The 19,553-nt window shown below is 45.3% G+C and overlaps 1 pseudogene; it reads left to right on the plus strand.

The window, feature by feature from the left end:
* The first annotated feature begins 1,869 nt into the window (after positions 1 to 1,869).
* Positions 1,870 to 18,273, plus strand: LOC116460251 (HLA class II histocompatibility antigen, DP beta 1 chain-like; annotated as a pseudogene).
* Positions 18,274 to 19,553: the final 1,280 nt, after the last annotated feature.

The raw sequence follows: 19,553 nt of genomic DNA on the forward strand, positions 1-19,553 counted from the left end.
GTTTTTTGATTTTTTTTCTTATGGCCATTCTTGCAGGAGTGAGGTGGCATCACACTGTGGTTTTGATTTGCATTTCCCTGATCATTAGTGATGTTGAGCATTTTCTTATATTTCTTGGCCATTTGTATATCTTCTTTTGAGAATTGTCTATGCATGTCCTTAGCCCACTTTTCGATGGGGTTGTTTGTTTTTTCTGACTGATTTGCTTGTGTTCGTTGTAGATTCTGGATATTAGTCCTTTGTCAGATGTATAGATTGTGACTATTCTGTGGATTGTCTGTTTATTCTGCTGATGATTCCTTTTGCCGTGCAAAAGCTCTTTAGTTTAATTAAGTCTCAACTATTTATCTTTGTTTTCATTGAATTTGCTTTTGGGTTCTTGGTCATGAAATCCCTGCCTAAGCCAATGTCTAGAAGGGTTTTTCTGATGTTATCTTCTAGAGCTATATAGTCTCAGGTCTCAGGTTTAAGTCCTTAATCCATCTTGAGTTGATTTTTGTATAAGGTGAGAGATGACAACCCGGTTTCATTCTCCTACTTGTGGATAGCCAAGTATCCCAGCACTATTTGTTGAAAAGGGTGTCCTTTCCCCACCATATGTTTTTGTTCGCTTTGTCGAAGATCAGTTGGCTGTAAGTATTTGGGTTTATCCCTGGGTTCTCTATTCTGTTCCCTTTGTCTATGTGCCTATTTTTATACCAGTACCATGCTGTCTTGGTGACTATGGCAGGGAACGTGAGCTTTTTCCCCGCAATCCTATCCTGGCTCCTTCTACTGCATAATTATTTTCTTCTCTTGAATTTTACATGCTAGTCTTCTATTTACATTTTAACATTTATATAAACAAATGATGCCACTTTTACATTTTCTTTATTAGATTAGAAGGTCATACAGGATCACATTTATAGGTCTTTAAATTAAGGAGTAATATTCTTTGAAAGTTTATGAAACTATTCAGTATAAACACCACAGAATCAGATGTTTTGGAAAATGTAGGGTCTTTTATGACATTTTTTCATTTCTTCCTCATTCACTGTATAATTTATAGTCTCATTTTTCCAAAGCGATTACAGATCTGTTGATCTAATTTGACCTTAAAAGCCCTGCTATAAAGGCAGGTCATATCATCCCCCTATTGAAGACAAAGAACTGAAGTCCAAGAGAGGCAGTGTCCTTAAAGCTGCATACTTCCACGGTAGTGTAGGTGGTGTGTCCATGCTCCCAGGTGTAAGGCCCCTAGATTGAGCCCTGCTGACCCTGATGACAGTCCTATGGAAGGAGCCAGTATCCCCCGCACATCTCAGGACTCACAGACATGTGGGAGGAAGAAAATATGAATGTGCACTAATCTGAAGCACGGCCTTGAACAAAGGCAAAACAGTCTCCAGGCCTCATTTTCAGTTCTGGGATGGGTACTCTAATCTCTCTAAATCATGCCACTGAATGACCTTTTACACACTGAGATAGCATTTCTTCCACACCAGGCCATGTCCTGTGGGTGTGTGAGGTGTGGCAGAATTGGGGAAATGATAATCCCTGTAGATGGGCCAGCAGAATATCTGAGATCACCTTCAGAGCAAAGAAAACACATCATCTCCCCAAACATCATGACTCTGACTGGTTAAAATGAGTGTCAGTGTTCTCCATCTGTCATCTTAACAGCATCACTGGCTCTATATTGTCAGATCTTTCATACTAACTTTCTGCCCAGTGAGCAATGACTCATACAAAGCTCAGTGCCTATTGGTTCTTTTCTCAGAGTCTGTCCAATCCCAGGGTCACAGAAGACTATTTGGGTTCATGGTCTCTAATATTTCAGACAGGAGCTCCCTTTAATGAGTCCTTGTTTTCCTGACTGCAGCTCTCTTCATTCTGCCATCATTTTCCAGCTCCATGATGATCCTGCAGGTTTCAGGGGGTCCCTGGACAGTGGCTCTGACAGCATTACTGATGGTGCTGCTCATATCTGTGGTCCAGGGCAGGGCCACTCCAGGTAAGAGCAGAGCTGCTATTCCTGGAGGGTCTGGTTCAGGGAACAATTCCTATGGGACTTTCTCTTTATGGAACCAGACTCTGAGACAGCATGGGGCTCCTGCCACAGCCTAGTGTCCTTCTATCACAGCTGGAGAATCAAACTCACCTCCTATAGGATAGGTTGCTATCCACCAGGTCTATTCTCTCTCCAGGAACATGGGCACAGTAAATAAAGGGAGGTGCTCAGGGGTAGGGTTGCTTGTCTATGGGGAAATGGGGCCAAGAGGTTCAGGATAATCTTGGACAGACAAGGTTTCAGAGAGAGAGGTTGGCATGTGCAGACTCCTGGGTGTGCTCACATCTGCATCCAACCTGGAGGGGACTCAGGCAGAGAGCCCTCAGCTGGTGTGTCCAGACTACAAGGATCACTGAGGATTCAGTGCTCATGGAGAATGCCTCTCATTCTCCAGGGTGGAGCAGGAACCCATGCCCCTTGGACAATGAAGGCAAGATGGGAGGGAGGGGGACAGGTTCGAGCCCCTAAAGGCACTCTTGTTGAAGGTATTTCTCCCAGCCTCCCCAGAACTTGGTTAGAGTATTAGGGTGGGTTGAAACTTGTCAGAAGAATGAGATGAGGATGTGTGAGTACGTGAAAGAGATTGAGTGTAGGTTATCAGACAGCCAAGGAAGCAGTAACCAAGGGAAAAACCTCTGTCTCCTGCTGTCTCCCTGTGGCTGGTGTAATATTATGGCTTCTATGACCCATTGTTTTTCTCTCAGAATGTTCTTACCTTTCTGGTCCAAATTTACATCAACACCCTGAGAGGAAGGACTGCAAAGTAGGTGCCTTACTTTTCCACTGACTTCCACCTTTCTGCATAGACCTTTCCTCTCAGACCCTTCCACATCCACCTAGACACACCTAGAAAGTACTGTCCTCATGTCACCTCCTCATTTTCCAGGGTAACAGTATTCGAATCTCCTGAGGACAGCCCCTCAAACCCCAAAGCCCCTCACCTATTACCTCAGGTTCATTGTCTGGGAAGGGGAGGAGAACTTGCACTTGTAGTCACAGAGGGGTGCTGAGAACTAATCAGCAGGACGGCTCAGCCCTGGGAACTGCAGGGGAGTGAGGCTGGGGAGAGAGGAGGCTGGAGCAGCACTGGTGACACTGAACAGTGTCCAGCAGGAGGTCCATAGCAACAGTGTCCATACGCAGAGTTGTTTGTAGGATGAGGGGTGCTGTTGGGAACGCCATGGAAACCTCAGGTGCGGGGTAGCAGAAAGCACAGGAGGGAGTCTGATGATGGTGGGCAGTGAACACGTGGAGGGGTAAAGACTGGGTTGAGGTTTGTAGGGGAAATGAGATGAGGCAGTGGAGCCATGTGACAGGGACAGAGGGTGGGTTACCAGAGCTCCCTGTGTAGAATGAATGTCCAATCAAAACCTGCTGGAGGGAGAGCTGGAGCCATAGGAGAGTGGGTAGAGTGGGCAGGGCCGATTCCACAATTCCCTGCATGCTCTTCCAACTCCACACACATCCCCAACCTCAAACAGAGCACAAGAGGAAATGCACAAGGAGCCAGGCTGTGGCTTAAAGTGAGGGAGGGGAATGTGGAGAAAAGCTTGGCTGAGACAACACCTAGGCAGCAGGAGATGACACAGCAGGTGAAAAAAACAGACTCCTGGAGGCAACACCCTTTTGTCTCTGACAGGCTTTGAAATGGGCTTTTTACAGCTGAGTTTCTTACCTCACCCCACCCACTACCCCAAGCATTAGGGCCACACTCCCGAGTCCTCCTGTCACACCAGCTGGGCATTTGCAGAAGCTCATTGTGTATTTGAGTCTTTGGGTACTTACTCTTCCGTTAATCTAACTCCTCAAATAAAATCACTAGCACAAAAGAGAGGTGGGAAGATCCAGTCCGCAAACAGCCAACAAACACTTTTCAACCATTAAGATCTGGTGCCCATGGAATGTCTTCTTGAGGTTTTCCAGTAGCTCATAAGCTGATCCAGTTCCTCTTTCATATGCATTTATTTAGAATTTTGCTCCTATTCAGACAGGTCACACAGTGAAAAGAGGAAGGGAACTAACATAGATTGAGCAGTGACAGATACAATACTATGTATTTTACATATGTGAGCTCATTTGGTTCTCACAGCAATTTTGCAAGGTAAATAGTATTATTACTATTTTGCCTTTCAAGAAATGGAGAGTTAGAAGGTTGTTTCTTGCCCAAGATAACCTAGTAATGAGTCGTAGTGCAAGAACTGGAATCCCTACCTGTGACATGTTCCTTTTCTTACCCATATGGCCTCCATTATCTTCTGCAATTATATTTTAATATACCCTACTCTGAGTGAGAGATGAATTCACTCATATCATTGGTTTTCAAATTGTGCTGAGTAACTCAATTGTCAAAGATTCCACAAACAGGATAAAGTCTCCCATATACAAAAAAAAAATGAAGGTTTCAAATTCCACCATATACTCATCACTTATGTCTGCTTTGAAGGTAAAATTCCATTTAAAAAGTTAAATGTTGCAAAAGAAAGTTTTGAAATTCTTACTCTTGACTAAAACATGTTCTCTTATTGGTGAATGAGGAAGAGAAACAAAGACTAACAAACTAAAATGAGAGGATACGCACTCAGAATGGGGCAGTTGAATATGGAGGGGCAGACTAAAGGGGCTGGGGGCGATGGGCCTGGGTGTTTAGGGGGCTGGAGCCCAAGGCACCAGGAGAAGAGGCAGGTTAGAATATCTGAAGTCCTGGGATCTTGCCTTAGAGATGACACTGGAAACTACAGGCTAAGTCTATGGTGCCCCTGAGCCCAGCCCCACCCCTTCTCCACTGTCCTCTGCCACCAGCTGTGCATCTTCTGTGAGGGGTGAGGTTAATAAACGTGAGTTCTTAATTTGTAGAACATGAAACAGGTGTCCAAAACAAACCTTAATTTGCTGTGTGCAAATCACAGCACCTTAATTTCCCCACTGTGACCAGGAACAGGTCAGGTCTGAAGAGGCTCAGACAGAAGCAAGCAGACATGTGCTGGGTCATTGCTACTTCTGTATACACATGCACCTGCCAGACACTGCCCGTGGTGCTCCCTAGGAAGAATCGCAGGTGGAAAAGGCTGCCACACTTCTTTATGTAAAAATGACACCATCAATGCCTCTAAACCTAAAGGAGTCCAGTCACTTAGTTTTCTGGTTGTTGTGGTGATTTTCATTGATTAAGATATTTTCCAGGTGTTTTGAGATCAAGTCTTTCTACAGCCATGTTTGAAAAGTGAAAATTAACTTTCAGGCTATATTGTCTTTCTTATGGCAAACTTGAAGAAGTTTTAAGAAATGCATTTTTGGCTAAGTGCGGTGGCTCACGCCTGTAATCTCAGCACTTTGGGCGGCCGAGGAAGGCAGATCTCGAGGTCAGGAGTTCGACACCAGCCTGGCCAACATGGTGAAACCCCGTCTCTACTAAAGATACAAAAATTATCCGAGTGTGGTGGCACACGCCTGTAATCCCAGCTACTCAGGAGGCTGAGGCAGGAAAACTGCTTGAACCCGGGAGGTGGAGGTTGTAGTGAGCTGAGATTGCACCACTGGACTCCAGCCTGGGAGAGAGAGTGATACTCTGTAGAAAGACAGGAAGGAAGGAAGGAAGGAAGGAAGGAAGGAAGGAAGGAAGGAAGGAAGGAAGGAAGAAAGGGAAGAGGAAGGAGGAAGAGGAAGAAGGAAGAAGAAAAGGAAGAAGAGGAAGGAAGGAAGGAGGAAGGAAGGAAGGAGAAGGAAGGAAGGAAAGGAGGGAAGGAAGGATACTCCATAGAAAGAAGAAAGAAGGAAGGAAGGAAGGAAGGGAGGAAGGAAGGAAGGAGGGAAGGAGGGAAGGAAGGAAGGAAGGAAGGAGGAAGGAAGGAAGGAGGGAAGGAGGGAAGGAAGGAAGGAAGGAAGGGAGAAATGCATGGAAATGCATTTCTGCATTTCCAGCATGCAGACATTTCCAGCATGCAGAACAGCAAGAGCAACTTGAGGTATTCTCAAGAAACTGCAGAGAAGAGAGAGCACCTAGCCGTAGAAAGGGAAAGAAGGAAGGGAGGGCTTCCTGGAGTAGGTGGCATTTGAGCCAGGACTGACATCAGGATGGAAATGTCAGGCAGGGAGTTGGGTAGGGGGAGCAGCTCTGTCCTCCAGGTCCCCAACTCCTCCCATCCCTACTGTTTCTCTGCCTGAGGGCCCCTCCCCCTGATGAGATTCTGCTCCTCCCTGAGACTCCACGTGAAATGTTTCCCCCTCCTCCTCCAGCCGCCAGCAGAAGGGGCTGCTTTCCCTTCAGCGTGCGCCCCTCCCTAATGATCACTCAGCCACCCTGAGCAGTGAGTCTCATTCTTTTCAGTAAATCCTCTCGCTGCGGTGGTGAGAAAACTGAGGCCTGGAGAGGGTCTGTGACCTGCCTAGGACCACAGAACTCGGTAGTAGGAAAAATCGTATTTTTAAATCCAGTCCTGAGTGGGAAGATTTGAGGAAATAGCTAATATAGAGGAGGGGGGTGTTGTTGGGGGTGCCACCACCCCGTCTCTCCCCCCTCCTCACAGAGAATTACGTGTACCAGGAACCGCAGGAATGCTATGCGTTCAATGGGACTCAGCGCTTTGTGGACGGGCTCATCTACAACCGGGAGGAATACGTGCATTTTGACAGCGCAGTGGGGGAGTTCCTGACAGTGATGGAATGCTGGGGCGGCCCATGGCCGAGTGCTTGAACAGCCAGAAGGACTTTATGGAACGGAAGCGAGCCGAGGTGGACACCGTGTGCAGACACAAGTACGAGCTGATGGAGCCACTCATCCGGCAGCGCTGGGGTGAGGGCTGTGGAGCAGGGCTCCTGGGGCAGCCGTGGGGGCCGGGCCCAGGGAGTTGGGGCAGCCGGGCTGGCCTAAAGGACCTTAGTGCCAGGAGGGAAGGGGACTTTGGGCTGGGGATTGGTGGGAGGGGCCCAACTGGAGCTTGTCAGGAGGGTGAGCACGGGGACTGGGCTGAGCATGGAGTGAGGAGGATGGAGGGAGAGGGACCCCTGGACTTCATCAGGCCTGGCAGCTGACTGCATGTGGGGTGAGGGGAAAGGAGGCCACAGGACAGCGTGCAGGGGTGCTGTGTGGAGATGGAGTTGGAGATGGCACAGCAGGCCACGCAGAGAAGAAGCCTGCAGGGAGATGGCTCTATTTGAGGTGCTTGAGGGGCCAGATGGATGGTCTGATGGGCAGGTGAGAGAAGAGTTTGCAGCCGGGGAGGGGCCTGGGCTACATGAGACCACCCAGGGAGACAGGACCCAGCGGGAGGAGCACAGGGCTGGATCCTGGGAACTGGACATTGTGATTTTGAAATGGCTCCATTGTCTGAGGTATATACCCTGGTTCTTTGTCATGGCAGAGAAAATTCACGACAGACACACATGAGGAGTGGGTTTGGGAGTGGAACGTTTAACAGAAGAGAGGGAGAAAATCCTTCCTCATGCTGAGAAAGTGGGTTGCCCAAAAGAGGGTCTGCGGTTTGTGGTGGGATGCAATCGGTTTTGTACAGAGGCTTGAGGAGGCAGCGATTGATTTACACAGGGCTCAGGGGGTTGGTTTGACGAGTTGTGTCATTTACATAGCCCACGAAAAGACTGACTCTCCCACCCTAGTCTTTTATTATTCAAGTGCAGCCTCCAACTGGTGGTGGACAGGATACCTGTACATGTGGTTTTACCTGGAGGCTGCCATGACACCTGTAAACCTGGTGACAAGGAAAAGAGAGTGGGAACCGCCATATTGGATGTACCTGATTTCCAGGTACAGCTGCATTTACATATAAAAGCTTCCAGTTTGCGTATCTATGCCTGAGTTTTCAGGCTGCTTTCTGTTAGAGAAGAAATGGTTTGCGGCTGCTTTTTATTAAAGGAAAATTCTACTGAGAACTTTTACCCTTTCTAGCTGCCTAAAAATAATTTATTAATAACTCCTGTATTATTTCCTCCCTCAGGAGACGTAACCATAACTGCTGTTAGGGGGTGTTGGACGACGATTCTTTCTGGCTACTTCCTGCTGAAAAGGGGCGTCGTGTTGGGTGGCTGCAGTTGGGGCTCCTCCTGAGGTTGATCTAAGGTTTCTTGGAAGAACGGCATGTCCGTAAGTGGCTTTGTTTGCAGCACCATTTGAAGTTTGATTGCTTCTAGAAGAAAACAGATAAATTTTACAAGAAGGTTTAAAATATAGGGTTACCATATGAGTATTAAGATTACCACCTGCAGACCATAATTATGACAGTAGAGTTTGATACCTGTTAGTTACACCAATGGATTGTAATACTGGTTTGTCTCCACTAGATGTCGCTGTACATCACCAGAAACGTTAATATAAAAGCAACATTTCCTTTGAGAAAAACATCTATTTCCCCCTTGACTTGCTATTAGGGCATAATTTTAGGTTTAGGCCATTCTTTATAACTTATGATATGATTGAGAGAAAAACGTTATTGGGTGGCTAAAATAACTTTGGTGTTAATCTTGGCAATTCCTTTTTAAACAACCAGTTTTTAAACAACCAGTCATTTCCTTTTAGGACAAGAATTTACTATACAAGATCATTTCTTATATAAAATCTCTTTCTTTGTCACCTTCTTTCCATAGCTTAGAGTGCACCATATTACCAATCTTCAATAAAAAGTCCTATCAAACTTAGTGATAGTGAAATCACGCTTACTTCTTGTCTGTAACTATTACTCCTGCTATAAGCAAAACAAACTCGACCAAACCCTCCCTGCAATTATTAATTCTGTCATAAAGATAATTAGGCAAAATATTACAGCAATTAGAATTTTACAGCCAGAATTCCACATTGTGGGTGCCACAGTATACAGTTCTATTGCAAATAATAGCGTGACTATAACAATTCCCACAAAAGTGACGTAGCAAATAATTCCCGTTTAGAACTTTACTTGCCAAGATATAATGTTTCCCTTTGGAGATTTACAAAGTAAAAGATGCAGTCCCATGTGTAATTAAAATCTCTCTGCAAATATGCATTAAAAATAAGTTCTAATACTGGGCAGTGAATTTTGAGAGGGAAGGTATAAATGATAAAGAGTACCTGGTGAGGTAGGAATGGCACTAAGGTGAGTAGCCCTCACTCATTTACTTATCTTTTATGATTTTCAGCTTAAGATCTTCTATTTCTCCACATTGATATTCAGGATGTTCCTCTGGGCTGTCAAAGGTTGCTCCCTCAGCTTTTCAGGCTTTGACTTGAGTGTAATATATTCAGAAGTTGATACCTGTAACTTTTACTGCTGAGGGGGTTGAAAGAAGAACTGTGTAGGGCCCTTCCCAGCTTGGCTTAGGGAAGGAGAAAGAGATGAGTTTTCACCAATACCAAATTTTCTGGCTAAGTAAAGGTGGTCCAATTTCCTGGAGTTGGCCTTTTGCTAGTAGTGTCAATTCCTGTTGGAAGTGAGCTAGAGAGGTTACATTTTTAAATAACTTAGAGGTTTTCTGCCTGAAAACAATCTCTGAGCACATTCATAAGTTTTATCCTTTTCTACGTGAAAAAGCTTGGTGAAGGATTTTAAGGACTTTCCATTGACTGGAGGCCAGTAAATGGATTTTGTCATCCTCAGGGCTGGAATACCCTTGAGAAGTGGCTTATTTTATTTCTGCAAGGGAATACTGAGGTTTAATTTCTTTTATGGAGGCTTCCGAGATTAAAAGGGCTTGAAGTGTTTTAATGCCTTGAGGCTTCCCTGCCTCCTGCTTAGCTCCCTGGTCAGCTAACCTATTTCCTTTGGCTACTTCATCTGTTCCCTTTTGATGTTCCCTATAATGCATTGCTGCTATTTTTCGTAAAAGGAAAACTGAGGGTAATAACCTGTTAATTTCCTGGTGATATTTTATAGGAGATGCTTTAGTCATAAGAGAATGTCTTCCCTTTTAAATAGCAGCATGAGCATGGAGAACTAAGAAAGCATACTTGGAGTCAGTGGAAATGTTAGCTATCTTTCCCCTGCTTAATTTAAGTGCTCTTTCGAGAACTATTAGTTCAGCTAATTGAGTGCTTGTGTCTGGGGAGAGACATTAGAGTGACTACTGCTTATCCTGCCTTATGTATTTCTTGCTTTACCTGCTGTTTGTTAGCTAAAGGCTCCCCTAGAGGACAGTAATCCTGCTACATTATATGGGGTGTAAACAGTTAAATTATTTCCTAGGGTTAATTTGGAGGCTTTTTTTGACTAGTAGAGCCATAGTGGCAATGGCTTGGAAGCATGTGTAAACAATAGGTCCTCCTAACTGCAATTAGGAGGTGGAGAAAAATACTGGAATAGTTTTTCCTGAGACACCCCTTACGATCATGCTATGGGAAGAAGAGAGGCCTGGATTAAAGAGGAGAAAAGAGAGAGAGATTGGCTTTAGTGTTTAGAAGGAGGTCTACTTTCCTTCCTTCAATTTCCAGAATCACCTGGTGGCTCCCGTGCTGTAATGGCAGTTTGAGCCACTGGAGCTGGGGTTTGAGCCCCGGGACCCATCAGTCCTGCTGGACCATCCGTGAGACTGGCTCTGACCCCAGTGACCTTCGTCTCCGGGAGCAGTTTGATCTCCAGTGTCTCCACCACAGGCTGGACAGGGTTGAGGTGGCTTTCTCTTGCTGTTTGGGCACTCCTTTTTCAAAGGCCCTGGCTTGCCACACCGATAGCAACTAGCGGATGCACCTCGGGGATCCTGGACTTTGCAAGCCTGCAAAGCTGTTATTAGAGCTTCTTTCTCCTGAGTTTTCTCTCTTTTTTCTGGGTCTCCTCCTGGTCCCTATTATAAGTGGCTACCCTCAGGAGGTTCTCCAAGGTGCTATCTGGTCCTATAGCTTGCTTCTACAGTTTCCTTCTAATATCAAGAACTGCCCGTGCAATAAACTTGTCCTTTAGAGTGAGCCATCCCTTGACTGAATTAGGGGCTCTATTAGTGCCTCTCTCAGCCTTTCCATAAAAGCTGCAGGATTCCCATCTGGCTTTTGGTCTATTATAGACAGTTGAGAGGAATTAAGAAGTCAGGCCTTAGTTCTTCATAGACCCTCTAATATGCATATTAAAAAATGCTTCCATTTCTATTCATTTGCAGAGCTATTGGGGTCCCAATTGGGGTTGTCGAGAGGAACTGTTTCCCTTCCTATTGGGAATGGTGTTTCTGCTATTTTTTTCACTTTCCCTATCTCTTTTCTTCCCTTTTGGTGTATTATAGGAGATATGTTGCTCATCTCCAAAATTATCTGCTGCCTGCACAGCTGCCTGCTTTTCAACTGCAGTTAGAGTTTGGTTTAGGAGCAGCATAACATCCTTCCAAGTGAGGTGAAACACCCAAGTTAAATTCTGGAAAGCTTCTACATACCTATTGGGGTTGTCAGAAAATTGGCATAAGTCTTTCTTTGTTTGCCTAAGGTCTTGTAATGAAAAGGGAGCTTGAGGTTGAAGGGGGCCAGCCCCTCCACACCTGTGGCTATTTCTCGTCAGGTGGGATGAGAGACTGAGAAAAAAAAATAAGACACAGAGACAAAGTATAGAGAAAGAACAGTGGGCCCAGGGGACCGGTGCTCAGCATACGGAGGACCCGCACCAGCTCTGGTCTCTGAGTTCCTTCAGTATTTATTGATCACTATCTCTACCATCTTGGTGAGGGGGATGTGGCAGGACTATAGGATAATGGGTGGTGAGAGGGTCAGCAGGTGAGCAAAGGACTCTGTGTCATAAATAAGTTTAAGGAAAGGTGCTGGGCCTGGATGTGCACGTAGGCCAGATTTATGTTTGACTTTACACAAACATCTCAGTGCAGTAAAAAGCGGTATTGCCGCCAGCATGTCTCACCTCCAGCCATAAGGCGGTTTTCTCCTATCTCAGTAAATAGAATGTACGATTGGGTTTTACACCGAGACATTCCATTCCCAGGGACGAGCAGGAGACAGATGCCTTCCTCTTATCTCAACTGCAAAGAGGCCTTCCTCTTTCACTAATCCTCCTCAGCACAGACCCTTTACGGGTGTCTGGCTGGGGGACGGTCAGGTCTTTCCCACCCCATGAGGCCATATCTCAGGCTGTCTCAGTGGGAGGAACCCTTGGACAATACCCAGGCTTTCCTGAGCAGAGGTCCTTGCAGCCTTCTGCAGTGCATTGTGTCCCTGGGTACACAAGACTGGAGAATGGAGATGACTTTTACCAAGCATACTGCCTGCAAACACAGTTTTAACAAAGCACATCCTGCACAGCCCTAAATCCATTAAACCTTGAGTCAATACAGCACATGTTTCTGCCAGCACAGGACTGGGGCTAGGGTTACAGATTAGCAGCATCTCAAGGCAGAAGAATTTTCCTTAGTACAGATCAAAATGGAGTTTCTTATGTCTTCTTTTTTCTACATAGACACAGCAACAGTCTGATTTCTCTTTATTTTTCCCACATTGGTGACCCCAAATAGAGGGAATTCTCAGATGGTTCCCTTGGACATGGCCTTTCTAATTCTGGGGGATTATTTTCTATAGGCCTACCTGATATGCCTATTTAAAAAGCTGGGCTGATCTTACAATGCTTGCAAAGGTTTAGTAAAAATGCCTTGCCCTTGTGCAAAAGAAAATGAGTCACTGTTCTCTTTAAAGTCCTGAGGTTAAAGGAGTTCCAGTGTTTCAGAGTGCACTCCAGAGGGGTGCAAGCTGAAGCTGGTCTGTCACCCATCTAGAAAACAAGTGAGAATAAAAGTATCTTTTCAGTCCCCATTCTTTCATTGTGACCCAGGGTGGAGGGGAAGGCAGTGGAAGTGTCCTCCCTACTGTTTTCTCTCCTTGGTTCCTGGGTCCTGGCAACGTGTTAAATGTGCCACCCATGGTTGTAGGCGTGGTCCTCCAAGCCATGGAACTGGATAAACTAAGTGATGGGATTAACCATGCTTTACCCACACAACCTTAGCTTATCCACCTTATGTAATCCCCTTTGACATCCTAAATTTGTGTGATCTGCCTGGCTCCCAGAAAAATGGATCTCGAGAGACTATGTCGTCTTCATGTAGGCTCCCTTAATAGAGGCAATGTGCTAGATTGCCTGTCATTACGGCCCATGCTAAAACATTTACCCTTAGCAAAATGGCTCTGGTTAACTTCCGAACCTAAAATCCCTTTGCTAATTAAGTACTGTCCTAATTGGAGACAGAAATGAACGTAGGAACCTAATGGCAGTTGTCCTGCTGATGGGACAGTATCAGAACTAAAATTTCACTACAGATGACATTTTACTCCTGTTGAAGACAGAGCTTTCCCGTTCACAGTAGAGGCTTTTCTAGCGGCACGAAAAGAAAGAATTTGGAAGCTGCAGTGTTACGGTAAAAAACCGACAGGGTGCCTGATGAAGAGGATTTCTATTTCCAGTAGGTGGTGCTGTTGGGCTAGAAATACCTTGGGCTCGCCAGAGACGGGATGGAGAGGAACAGCCTGTGGCATTTGCCCATCTTCCCTAACAGGGCTGTTTCCCTGAACTGTAAAACTTCCCGCAAATTGCACACACAAAGAGGACAAGAGACATAGTGACCACGGATAGAAAGGAAAGGAAAATTTTGCACCAGGATAGCTGGAGATCCATTACCAACATCTGGACAGACTGTTGGAGGCTAGGTTCAGTCCAGAAGCCTTTGAATAACACCAGGGTGTGCCCTGGCCAGAAATTTTCAGTTGCCCCAAGACTTTTCCCAGCCTTATGCGAGGTGGTGAAGTTGTCCGTGAAAGGAAACTGGTATGAAGACAGCCTTGAGATTAAAGAACAGATTTGAGGTTTGCTCTATATTCATCACTCAGATGTTCCTATCTTCCATTCTGATTCAGATCCTGGATTAGCTCCCAAAATGAAACAGCTCCATTGTCTGAGATATATACCCTGGTTCTTTGCCATGGCCGAAAAAAAATTCACAGCACGGACACGCACAAGGAGTGGGTTTAGGAGCAGAAAGTTTAATAGACAGAAAAGAATAGTGACAGAAAAAGCTTCCTAATGCTGAGAAAGCAGGTTGCCCAAGAGAGGGTCTCCTGTTTGTGGTGGAACGCAACTGGTTTTGTACAGAGGCTTGAGGAGGCAGTGATTGATTTACATAGGGCTCAGGGGATTGGTTTGACCAGGTGTGCCATTTACATAACCTGCAAAAAGACTGGCCCTCCCACCCTAGTCTTTTATTATACAAACACGGCCTCCCCCTGGTGGCAGCCATGATACCTGTACACGTGCTTTAACCTGGAGGCTGCCATGACACCTGTAAAGGTAGAAGGAAAAGAGCGTGAGAACCACTATATTGAATTACCTGATTTCCAGGTACAGCTGCTGGCATTTACATATAAAAGCTTCTAGTCTGCATATCTATGCCTGAGTTTTCAGGCTGCTTTCTGTTAGAGAAAAAGTGATTTTGGGCTGCTCTTTACTAAAGGAAAATTCCACCAAGAACTTGTACCCTTTCTAGCTGCCTAAAAATAATCTCTTAATTCCTGTATTTGGCCAAGAGAGAAATCCTGTGAAGGAGACCAAAAAGCACTAGTGAGCCTTGCACTAAACAAGGACCTTTGTCCTAGAGAGAGAGGAAAGAATGAAGGGGGAGGAGGAGGAGGCTCAGGAGGTCACACCATTGATCCCTCTGTTCCCGGGAAAATGGAAGGAAGGTCATCCGATAAGAAGGAGAAGATGGACACATTGAGTAAGGATGAGGAGAGTGACATGGGTTTAGGAAAGTTGCTGAGGTAATTGGTTGAGAGAGGTGTCCAAATAAAAGTAATACAGTTTGCAAAAACTGTCACTAAGACTTCATAGAGGCCCAAATCAGCAACATGGCAGCATTTTCTCTCATAGTAATCAGCTGCTAGATTGCAGAGACCCCTGATGCCAGACTAAGGAGTGTGGGTTTCTCCTCTAGGCCAGCAGGTCCCCAACCTCACTGCTCAGAAGACTCCTTGAGATCCTCTGTGAAGCAAAGATTCCCCCAGACTCACTGCCTAGAGATTCAGATTCCCTGGGTGGGGAGGTCTGGAGATCTCTGTTTTTAATCAGCTCCTAAGTGATTCCCATGTAACCAGATAAGTGTCAGAACACTGAAGATTTTTGAAAATCTTCCGAAATCTTAAAATGACAAGGCTGGAAATCTGTTTTTGGAAGACTGTGAAGTCAGTTGGAGAGAGCAGGAACCAGAGGCAGGGAGATGAGATAAGAAACTGCTATTACTGTCCAGGGAAATCATAATAAGGGCATGAATTAGAATAGAGAAAAACACAGGGGTAGGGGAGACGGAGGAAGGAGGAGGATAGAAGTTCTGGCCATTCCAGTGTGGATGCCCACCCAAATCTAGAAGTAACTGAGCAAAGGCAACTAGAACAAACAGGAATCCTTGCCTTGGTGAAATATATTTGAACTGGGTCAGAAATGAGGCCATTGGGTATCAAGCCTTAGCTGCAGCGCCCCCTGGAGGTCTCTGATGTGCTCCAGGCTGACCAGCTCCTGTCAAAGAAGATGGAGCAAAGTGTTTCTCATGGAATGTTCTGGGACCTTAAAACAGACACCCGTATATCCCATGACTTTCATGCTTCCCAGGACATCTATGGGGAAGAAGTTCCACTTAATCCACAGTTGGGATGCAGACATGGGTTGACCAGTCTGATGGATGTTGAGTTTATGGAGGTGGTTGAAATAGAAGGAGAGCCAAGTGCCTCTGAAATAAAATCACATCGAGGGAAGAGGCTGTGAATGTGGATAATCCTGCACACAAGGCAAAAATACCATAAGAAGTAAGGGTTGTGGGTTAGTTCAAGACTGTTCATTTACCTAGCCCAGGCCCATGTCAGGGTATTTGTGTTCTCAAGAATAGAGTAAATAAGGACCTAGAAGCTCTGATTTGGAATATTGCTGTAATTGGGCTGTTCTCTAGGGGCAGTTGGCCCTTTTCTGCTTTCTGTGGAGGAAAAGGATACTGGTGGCTGATGTCCAAAGGAAAAGCTGCAGGTGGTAGTGTGGAAATTGATCTGTAAGCAGCAGAAAAAGAGGGGGCAAAAATAGAGAGGTGCCAAGGCACAGCCAACACCTGGTTATCTGTGAGAACCTCAATGGATGTGATAACACAGTGCAGAGGAGGAACGTAGGGAAAAGGATGGGATTTCTATTATTTAAGCATGTGGGGGCTCAGGATATTATGTAAATAGGAGGATTTTGAGTGTTTGTAGGCGAGGCCAAAAAATCCATAGCTTACTTGCAGAATAAGTCATGTCAAGCTCACTTTATTTTCTTGATATATTTATGAAATATAGTTATTGGATTAATAGACCATGAGAATGTCATTGTTTATATGTATATTAATTTCAAGAAATTATTTGAGCAAATTTTTCATCTTTTGCATCAGGATAGAGCACTCAAAAGATAAGGTAGTGTCACTGCTGATTAAATATTCTTTGTCCAAAGGCTGTTAATCAGTGGCTGATAGATAAGATTTCTTTTAAATGTGCTACAGACTGGTAAGTTTGTGTGCCTCCTATTCTTCTCAATACTATTTCTATAGTTTCAGTACTCCCCTTATCTGCTGAACTAATCACATCATTCCTACTTTTTTTTTTTTTTTTCGAGACAGAATTTCACTCTTGTTGTCCAGGCTGTAGTGCAATGGTGCGATCTTAGCTCACCGCAACCTCTGCCTCCGGGGTTCAAGCGATTCTCCTGCCTCAGCCTCCTGAGTAGCTGGGATTACAGGCATGCACCACCACACCCAGTTAATTTTGTATTTTTAGTAGAGATGGGGTTTCTCCATGTTAGTCAGGCTGGTCTCGAACTCCTGGCCTCAGGTGATCCACCTGCCTCGGCCTCCCAAAGTGCTGGGATTACAGGTGTGAGCCACTGCGCCTGGCCATCATTCCTATTTTCAACATCTAGAAATCAATTCCATAATGAGCATGTCTAAGAAATAATAATCTCGCATGCTATTCCACTTTTCCACTTCCCCACTCCTAGTCCAGCCTAGGGTGAACATCCCCCCTCCAACAAGAGGCCCCTGCAGCACCACGACCTGCGTGTCTGCCACATGACAGATTTCTACCCAGGCAGCATTCAAGTCCAATGGTTCCTGAATGGACAGGAGGAAACAGCTGGGGTCGTGTCCACCAACCTGATCTGTAATGGAGACTGGACCTTCCAGATCCTGGAGATGCTGGAAATGACCCCCAAGCAGGGAAACATCTACACCTGCCAAGTGGAGCACCCCAGCCTGGACAGTCCCGTCACGGTGGAGTGGAGTGAGGGTCTGATGACCCTCTAGACTCCACCTCTGAAGAGCAGGGGACTCTCTGGCTCTGGGGTCCACTCATCTAGTTTTATGTGTTTATACCCTGGGGCCATGTCCGACCCCATTTTTCTTCTATACAAGACCTTGAGTGTAGTTTTAATCTGGGGACAATGGAGACTTGCCTGACCCCGGCCTGGGAGGTCCTAAGGATTCATAGCTCCTCTCCTTGTCCAAGAATCTAGGGATGCAGACACCTTCCTGAACTGATCTTACTCATGGGAACTATTGTCTTCCTTCAGCCTTTTAGCTTATTGTAAGTTATTTTGAGAGGCAACTAATTGAATCTGCATATTTGTCTGTTGTTGAGGTCACACCCTCTGTTCCAGAATTGAGAGAGTGACTGTTTCTCAATTTCCTGTTATGTAAGGTGTATCCCCCTCGCTGTCCTCGTGCTGATATTCTGCATCAGGCTGCAGGATCTCAGACAGGACATGAGCAGGGGTGGAGCTGCTGGAGGTGACACTGAACCTGAGCCTGTTCTTCTTAGAGGCACAGTCTGATTCTGTGCAGAGCAAGGCGCTGTCAGGAGCCAGGGGCTTCGTGCTGGGGCTCATCATCTGTGGAGTGGGCATCTTCGTGCACAGAAGGAGCAAGAAAGGTGAGAAAGCCTGTGAGGTGAGCGATACTCGCCTTTCTCCTGACTAGCTCACCCTTCTTCCGCGATGAGGGGCTGAGACAGAAAAGCAATGCCAGAGAGCTTGCTGAAATCACATAGTCAGGAAACAAAGACAGCTTCTAAGGAGAGAGGAATCCCAGCCTGGCATCTTAATGCAGCCAGAGGCATGAGGTCCCAGTTACTCAGGCTCCTGCAGAGCGTCCATTGAGTGATGGGCAATGGAAGTGTGATAGAAACGTTTCTCTAATTGTCTGAGGTGGTTTCAATAGCTGAATTCGTTCTCTTTCCTCCTTTCATTTCAGTTCAACAAGGATCTGCATAAACAGGCAATATTCCTGCTTTGATTTCCTTGTTGGGGGAGTTACAGGAGGACATAAGTCTTTCTGTGCATTGTGACACTGAGGCTCCTCTAGGAAGAGTCTCAGGCCTGAACCCCTGTTTCAACCTCAGCCCTGGGGTGAGTGGGGAAACAGCATTGCATGGCTCCATTGCTAAAGGAAGCTCGGATCAACTCTATTCTTTATCAGCCTGAGATTCAGCCTCTCACCATTATTTTTCTCTCCTGGGACTTAAAGGAAGGGGGCCAACAACCTGGGATTACTGTTTTTTTACCTCCGCAGGGTTCCTGACCTTGCCTAAAAGATTAATGTGCCTTGGAACAAGTATTTTTTGTTTCTTTAGTATCTGCTTCGAGGACAGTATCTGCTTCGAGGACAGACCCCCAGCCTCCCAAGAGGATTCTGCTGCTGAGTAGTTGCACTGAAGCCAGTTTCTATCATTCTGTTCCTGGATTCAATGCATGGTTTCTCTCATGGGGCCTCCAACCAAGTTCCTTTCTCCTTAGGGCCATAAATAATCAAAACCCAACATGATTGTTTTCTGTTAAGAATAGACACCAAGTCATGTCTCATCACTTTTTTTTCTTGAGGGTTTTGGCAAACAGTAAGAGTTAATAAAGAAGTTCATTGTGGTTTATACATAGGAAAGAAGACAACCATGAAAATAGGGCTATCCAAACTATTGTATAAGGTAACCCATTGGACATAGACCTCTCTTGGATTTACTATATTTCAGTGAGCTGCCCCATCATCATGTTTGGTGGCTTCATCCATTTAGGTCTGAAACCACTATTCTTAGCTATTCAATGGTGAGCAGGCTGCAAATCTGTGTTATAGAACCCATATTAACATAGCACTGATTCAACATATAACTTACTAAGAGCATGTTTTAGCATTACTGTTAAGAAATTAAATGAGCATCAGAATTTAAAATGATAAATATAATCTAACACACTTTCAACACTTTCTTTGCATGCCATCACAAATACTCCTTAACCAAATATTGCTTGGCCTTTTGAATGCATCAAGTAGATGACATTTATCCTCTAAGTCTGCATTCATTCACCAGCCTAGACCTCCTGAGCTCTCTGGAGGTGCAAAGCAATAGGTGCGGCACTCTTTCAAACACTGATCTTTTTTTCACAATCCAAAATTGTTATGTGTTTTGCATTTCATATTAAGTTACTGTAAATCAAGGTAGAAGACATGTTTGGTCTAAGCTTTCCTTTTTGTGTAGAGGATGGATTCTTAACTCCTGATACGC

Source organism: Hylobates moloch, unplaced genomic scaffold, assembly GCF_009828535.3.
Source record: "Hylobates moloch isolate HMO894 unplaced genomic scaffold, HMol_V3 SCAFFOLD_20, whole genome shotgun sequence".
NCBI classification, from domain to species: domain Eukaryota; kingdom Metazoa; phylum Chordata; class Mammalia; order Primates; family Hylobatidae; genus Hylobates; species Hylobates moloch.